The following is an 8,567-nucleotide window of genomic DNA, read 5'->3' as shown; positions in this document are numbered from 1 at the left end:
TAGGAAAGCAGCAAATAATTCATTTAAATGAGACTATTGTGTTCAAAGGTGTTTTGAGACCAAGAAACTGTTAATAGTTGTAAGAATTGAATTCCAAACGGCTTTTGAGTTTTAACATAGAAACGCTAATAAGAATAATGATGAAAAATAAAATACACTTGAAATTCATTGACTTTATTGCCAAAAATACAAGTGATAAGACTAAAATGTTCCTCAATAATCAAGATGCAATCTGATACAGGCAACTTGTTAACTTCACAGAGACAATATTCCTCTTCTTTACAATAGGACTTTTCACAGGTATAAGCATCACTGACATGGTGAAAATGAACAAATGTACTGTCTAATCACTTAGTCTTTGACATAATGTCCTTGGCCAGTAATAATAAAAGGCAATGTTTTCCTCTGTGGTATGTTGACCACAGTGGCCTGCATCATCATGATACTGGGCAAGGATGCGCAATATGTTCTGATGCAGGAGAACCTGCCGCCTCCTCCCCTCGGCCACTTTGATGAGATATAGTTTATCTGTAAAATCATGCAGGAGAATTTATAGCAATCGCATTGTCTATTGTGCTTCGTTTTCCCTTTAGCCCAGCGCGTGCGCTCACACACACACACGCACACAGATTTGTAACTTTATAGCCAGACACATGCTTTTGTTTCTGCCATATACATATAAAATATCTGGCATTTGGCAATAGGAACACAGACAATAAATATTTTTCAGTATTTATGTTGTATAAATTGTTGCTTGAATCTTGGGTTTTTCCCCTTAATGGTACTGTGTTTTATAAGGCAGAAGGTATAGGACCCATTTTTACAATGACTTACAGGCATGCATGTCAGCAAGAAGCACTGCAGTGACGAGACACAACACATCAAACATGCGACCTAGAAATCAACATCCAATTTTTTACCCACCACCAACAAAGGGAAAATAAGGTCAAGCTCAATGGCATCATTAGCATTGGACTTCCGGGGCTTGAGCCCCAAACCTTTTTTCACCCCCGTGCCTCGTGCCCCCGTCACTCCAACAAATAAGAAATAAATATTATCCATTGTTTGAACGGAGCTGATGTTATTGATGTAGTTCATACTAAAGATTACATTTTGAAGCCATATACCAGTAGTTTGAGCAGTTTGTAGTTTACTGTGCAATCTGGGAGTGTAGCTGTATGTTTTTATCTTAGGTGCATGGTGGTGAACGAACTCTGTTAACTTCAGCCCCTGATGTTTTTCTCTTAGCCCCGAATGTTTTTGAACCCTAGAAACGTCCCTGGTCAAGCTTAAGAATTTTGGCACAAGAAAAGATGAGCTGCACTGTGCCAATGAATTTCATGACAACCCAAATCACAATACTAAACTTATTCTTGTTATCTTGGTGATTTCAGTCTCATTCAGCTACAGTCATTAGTTTCTTATCTGTATGGAGAATACATGCATGACAGAAATTTCTATTTGTAATTACAGTGACAAGACAGCCAACATAATATCATTCATAACCCTGTTAAAAATAATGCAAAAGTATATATATATATATATATATATATATATATATATATATATATATATATATATATATATATATATATATATATATATATATATATATATATATACACACACACACACACACACACACACACACACCAGCACTCTGTAGCAATCATAAGCAAAACACAGCCCCGTTAAAAATAAAGCAAAAGTATATATATATATATATATATATATATATATATATATATATATATATATATATATATATATATATATATATATATATATATATATATATATATATCATTCTGTAGCAATCATAAGCAAAACACAGCCCTGCTAAAAATAAAGCAAAAGTATATATATATATATATATATATATATATATATATATATATATATATATATATATATATATATATATATATATATATATATCATCATTCTGTAGCAATCATAAGCAAATCACAACCCTGTTAAAAATAAAGCAAACGTATCTATGTACATACCAGCATTCTGTAGCAATCATAAGCACCAACACCAAAGCATAGTAAAAGAACCCACATGCATATTTTTGCAGCATTCTGAAACATTGATATTGTGTCACCTACTTACATTATTCGATGACAATCTTCACCCTGGAAGGATTGGGAAAAAAATATATAAAAATTATGCAATAATATGATTAACTTAGCCTTAATAATGTCGCACATTTGCCTTTAGTTATAATAGACAAACAAAATATATTTTAATAAACATCTGGAAATAATATATAGCTTCACTGAGAAGCCGGGAAAAGAAATGTTACCTTAAGTAGCTACATATTTCATTTATAAGAATGGAATATATATATATATATATATATATATATATATATATATATATATATATATATATATATATATATATATATATATATATATATATATATATATATATATATATATATATATATACACACACACACACACACACACACACACACACACTCGTATAAGGTTTCTGTGGAATAAAATTATTCAGCTATTCATAGGTAATTTATCAAATTTACCTTCACCAGGAGAGCATTTTTCTTTTAATCTCTTCAGGTTCTTCTTTTTGCGTGGCAACATATTTGGCTCTTCCCCTCGTAGCCACTGCTTCACAGTGTGCAAATGCACAAACTCTTGCTCACTGAAAATGAACATATATTCTTAATAAAAATATTGTTGCAGCCATCAGATAACAATATGTTGGGAGTCTAAAAACATTATAGGTCTACCAAAATTTTTCTGGCTTACATAAGGCAGCCCCTGTCTGACCTAGCTTGGGTGGTAATTCAAAACCAATAGTTCCCTCATAAAAAAACAATTCAATTGACTATCATAGTGGAGATGTGGGCTCTCAAATTTCTGGGCACTATAATATCCAATGTATTTTAACTTTGTGAATTTCTGACCAGGGGGTGTTGGGTTTACTCACCTGGTTGGCTACCCTTAACTCACCAGTCAAATGGTTCATAAAGGAAATTTGGTAGTATATAAATGAGGCAGCTAGAACCTGCTGGGACGCCAGCACTAACAATACTTTAGTACTAAGATGGTGTAATTACACTTTAAAGAAGCTGGATAGTGTGCCATATGTATCATCCAAGAACAACCTGCTCTAGTATGGATAATATTGTGGGGTTTAGTCTATGTATAGTTATATATTTCCAAGTGGCCTAAGACTACCCACATGCTGTCCTGAAAACCACCCATCGACCTGGACTCTAGAAGAAACTCTACAGCACAAGTGGAATCAAGAATGAGCCAACAATAAAGGCGCCATTATAAAACTATTGCCTGCACCATGACGGGATAGGGTCGACCATCAGGCCCCTACAGATAAGCCTACTGGCGCTATAGGCCACATGTAGAAAAAAAAAAAAAGTGGATCCCCTAATAATCAGCATAAAAATTTCTTAAATGGAATCAGCACCCACAACCTCATCAGGTAACTAAAGAATTCTAATGTTCAATGAATGTTATGCTAAAAAAATAGCATCTATATTCAACATTAGTATGGGGTTTATGAAAGTTCAATGTGTGACCTCTGGTGACATTCATGGTACTGGTAGCAGGGAGGAAAAGGTCAAGTGGGGAAATTGTCGATTCTCCATGGAATATCCTCCAACGGTGAATTAAATCTGATCTAAGTAGCCCACTACATACTGAGTGAAGACTTCAGAGTTCTTGTGCATTCAGAATAGTTTAGCTCGGAGAGACTGTCAATCAGTTAGGTCCATCTGGTAAGGGGACCCTAACTCTAACAAAGGATTTTAGAAAGGGATACTATGAACTCATTATTTGTGCAAAGAGTGGACCTCAACAAATTGTTAGCCAGTCCTGCTGCTTTACTGACTGATTTTGAGGTGAGAGTGGAGTTTTAGACTGTTATCAACCAGAATACCCAAGAGTCTATGTACAGGTTCCAGAGACAAGTCTGGCATCTTAGTACTACACTCTTATTGATGTTAAAATGCAGTCCCCATGAGAAAGCTACCCTATGGATAGCATCTATACCCTTCTGACAGAGATAGGTCGAAAGATAGGGTGGTGCAAAAGTCATACTGACCAGGTGGCGTTAGGTTCTGACTAGGAGCATTAGTACTGACCAAGTGGCATTAGGGTCTGACCAGGTTGGGTTAGGTTTCGTTTAAATTATATTGAGGCACAGACACTTTTTTTCCTGTGTATTTCATGATGGTTTTCCTTATGAAGATAGTTTCTTTTTCAGGAATAATATAAAATTGTCAACTTGAAAATTGAAAAACTGACACACTCACTTTTACTTTTTTCCAGAAAGAAAAATATTCTATATGAATAAATAGTTTATATGTACAGTATTAGGATTAGGACCTGTCTCCTAATGGTAGATGAAAATACATTCTTCTGGTAGATTTAGATGTTTTAAATGAATCTCCTCATTGTTTCTGTTGTAATTCAGTTTTTATCACCCCATTCCTCCTCAGAACCTACACATCTGTGACAAAATTAATTAACAAAGCAATCAAAACACCAAAAATTGACAAGTTCACCTATCTCATTGCTAAAAACATTGTTGTTCTCAATGAAGAACTTGGGTCACATACAACACAACGGTGTATATCTTACTGTCAGAATGTTCATTCCTGCGATATTAGTTTTTATATAATTTATCATTTCCTCCTGAGTCCATCCACATTAACCTGCACCATGATGGTCTGCAGGGGAAGAAGGGGGGGGAGGGGGTAGAGGAGGAGATTCAAATCTAAACGTGCTGACCCGATGGCGATAAATACTGAGCAAAGTGATGATAGTACTGGCCAAAGTGGCATTAGGTACTGATCCAGTGCCAATGAGTACCAATCAATGTGTTAAGTTGGATTAGGTTAGGGAATATTGCCCAAAACTGTAACTTTACCACATGCTTGTAGATGAAAATACATTTTTATGGTAGAATTTGGTGCTTTTTGTATGAATCTGCTTATTTTTGTCGGAAATCCTTCAGTTATGTGGGGGAAGGGTTTAAAAAAGGTTCATTTGCAATGAAAATGAAAAAGTATAGTTTCATCTGAAAATCTGAGACAGGTGAACTTATAGTACAGTATATCTTCACCCAAAAAAAAAAAACTATTTTTGTTCGCGTGCTTGTATAATTAAACCTAACCGAAGCTAACCCAACCTAAATCTAACCTAGGTACTCGAACAAACCTAATGCCACCTTGGTCAATACCCTAACCCCATCATGATCAATATCTAATGCTGTCTTGGTCAGTAGCCAACGCCATCTTTTAAAAAATCGCTATCAGCATTGCTTGGAATTTTTACGCATATATTTTGGGTTCAAAATGGTATATCTATACAACTGCTGCTCCAACTCTTTGTATTGTCATCCTTCCCTAGCCCCAACAAACCTGAGGACTTGTCAGAACAGCAAAGTTTAGGTGGGGGAGGCCTCAATAGGCGAGATTTGGCAAGAATTTCCAACAAATCTATGTAAATTTCCCAAAACAAACATCATAACCTCTTAGCCAGGGTTCTTTGACCCCCATATTAAGTATCCTATCCTAACCTAAACCTTAACATAACATACCCCATAGCTTAACCTCGCCCTTAACCTAACCTGACCTGAAAGAGGGTAAAAAGGTAAGAATAAGATTCAAAGACTTACCTTTGACCGGGGTTATTTTGCTCCATTACGTTGAAATGGCAAGATGCAGGCTTGTAGCAGTAATAGTTGAGGTTGATGCATTGCGCCAGATGCCTTGGTCCTTGGCACCATCTCAGGCCATGTACGGTTTCATGGACGTCGGTAAATTAGAGACAAGGAAGGCCCTACATTTTTCCTTCCCCTGTCATAATTAATGAACTTCAGCTGTCGCAACTTGGTGTGAACATGCCCTAAGTATTCACCTGTGGAAATATGTCGATGCAAATGTGATTGGTATCCTATTTTTTGTGAAAAATGAATGTGCGATCATGGGTGTCGGAGCGCTGCTGGAGGATGTCTTGGCGACAAGGAAAAACTGCCGAACTTTATGTAGTTTCCGATTTACTAGGGCGAATTTTGCGTTTTCCTTCTATATGTAGATACAGATAGCCTTAATCTACCCATACATGTCAACAAAACGATCTTACAACATATAATAGCGAAGAAATCTGAGGCATATAGATGCCCCGGCTCAATTCTGCCCGAGGCTCAATTTTGTCGATGACAGGGCCCTATATTTTTCCTTTCCCCGTCATTATTAATGAATCTCAGGCGTCGCAACTTGGTGTGAACATGCCCTAAGTATTCACCTGTGGAAATATGTTGATGTAAATGTGATTGGTATCCTATTTTCTGAGAAAAATGAATGTGCGAGCATGGGTGTCGGAGCGCTGCTGGAGGATGTCTTGGCGACGAGGAAAAGCTGCCGATCTTTATGTAATTTCTTATTTAATGAGGCAAATTTTGACATGATCTTTGTCATCATAATAAAGAATGATGATCATGCTAGCTCTAGACGCCATATCAGTCGAAAAGAAGCCCACATACACGAGCTTGAGCTAAGATAACAGAGGCACGTGGATGCCCGGGCTCAATTTTGCCCAAGGGTCAATTTTGCCCGTGACACCGCCACCCGGGCCGCGCTGCTCATTCTTTACCCACGCACGGCTGTGGTAGCGTCTCTCTCCCCGTTTGTTCAGTGTGTTACCAACTTACCACCAATTAACCATGGCTCACAAGCACCCATCGGATTCTCCAGCATGTGGTAGTACTCCAAAGAGATCGAGGTTTACTCAATCAACTCCCATCCTTTAACATAGTGTATGTAGCGTATGTATAATATGCCTTTTCACTACCTTTACCACTTTTTCATTATTTTTAAGTTTTTCCGCTTTCATATTATGGACAAGGGACATGTATTTCCATAGCTGGGCGTTATCGCGATAAGTTATTGCGATACTTTATCACTGATAACAAAATCGGGTTATCGGCCATCTGCTACTTATTTGAATATATATCAGTATCTTCATTACTTTTGTAACCAAACCAGCGATAATCGCTATTTTTTTTCCGCCTCTCAGAAAAAAACGTTGTCTCCTCCCTACTGCGCATGCGTGGCCCAGGCGCCCGGTGTTGTATGAAAAAACTTCGGGGTATGAAATATCTTCGGTGAAGAGATTTCATACATAGATCATCAACATTAAAACACTAGGGTATTTTTTATGTAAGACTCAAAAATCAATATATCAAAGAGAAAAATCAGTTAACTTTGCCCCAAAAAATATTATTCACTGTCTCAAATTTGATATTCCATATTCGTTTGTGAGCATGCCATGGTATTGAAGGCACCCGGTGTTGTGTTATTTGGTGTCCCATCGTCAAAAGCTGGCGCTTTTGTTTACAATCACTGGTCTCTCGTGAACTGCGCATTAGAGGCATTAGAGGGATCATACATGACTGGTTCAGAGACTACTTGATAAACAGAACTCAATCCACTAAATTGCTCGACCACTCCTCCACACCACGGCTTATTAAATATGGAATACCACAGGGAAGTGTTCTAGGTCCAATTCTATTTTCAATTTACATTAATGACCTACCACATATATTCAAAAATTGTAAAACTATATTATTTGCCGATGACTCAACTCTATATATAACTGGTACAGACCCAACTGCCATGGTACATAAAGCCAATTCGGAAATGGATATCTTCTATAAATGGTGTGTGAGCAATAGATTAACAGTAAATCAAAATAAAACTTATTATATGCTATTCACCAACAAACATACACAATCTCTACCTCCATTATTTTATAATTACAGTATAATAAAAAGAACAACCCAGCATACACTATTAGGGATCATTTTTGATGACTCCCTGACATTCAAACCTCATATATCAAATATGTGCCTTAAACTATCTAAAATAATTGCCCCTCTCTATAAAATTAAAGATCATATGCCTCGTTATGTTTTGAAAATCATATATGATGCTCATGTCTTACCCATTCTAAGTTATTGCATACCCATTTGGTGCAATACTTACCCAACCCATCTGTTACCCCTTTTCCGATTACAAAAGAAAATAATGAGAATTATTACAAACAGCGAATATTACGCACACACACTACCACTCTTTACGGAAACAAATACTTAACACTTTTCAATTTAAATAAACTCCATATGGGTATTTATATGTATAAAACAAAAAGTGAACATACTATGTTACTGCAACCCCACCATAACTATCACACTGCATTCAGCCACAATCTAAATGTACCTCCACACGCCCTGTCCCTATATCAACACTCCCTGTCATACAATGGCCCCAAACTATGGAACTCAATACCTCAACACATAAAACTCCTTCCAAACCTAAATTCTTTTAAAAATCACCTAAAAAAATATATACTATCCGTACAATAAAAGCTGCATATATCTCTTATTCAATGTCATTATGTATGTATATAATGCATTATGTTTACTATTAATTATTATTAACACTATTATTATTATTATTATCATTATTATTATTATTATTATTATCATTATTATTATTATTATTATCACTA

At 36.1% G+C, this 8,567-nt stretch overlaps 1 long non-coding RNA gene across 1 annotated transcript; it reads right to left on the bottom strand.

Annotated features, from left to right (window-relative positions):
• Window positions 1-307: 307 nt before the first annotated feature.
• On the bottom strand, window positions 308-8,186 carry LOC126993560 (uncharacterized). Its single transcript, XR_007747951.1, has 4 exons — window positions 5,674-8,186; window positions 2,552-2,673; window positions 2,116-2,138; window positions 308-528 (listed from the first exon to the last, which is right to left on the bottom strand). It is a non-coding gene; the product is annotated as an uncharacterized LOC126993560 (long non-coding RNA).
• Window positions 8,187-8,567: the final 381 nt, after the last annotated feature.

Source organism: Eriocheir sinensis, unplaced genomic scaffold (assembly GCF_024679095.1).
Source record: "Eriocheir sinensis breed Jianghai 21 unplaced genomic scaffold, ASM2467909v1 Scaffold632, whole genome shotgun sequence".
In the NCBI taxonomy this organism is placed as follows: domain Eukaryota; kingdom Metazoa; phylum Arthropoda; class Malacostraca; order Decapoda; family Varunidae; genus Eriocheir; species Eriocheir sinensis.
This window is presented reverse-complemented; position numbering and strand designations above follow the sequence as displayed.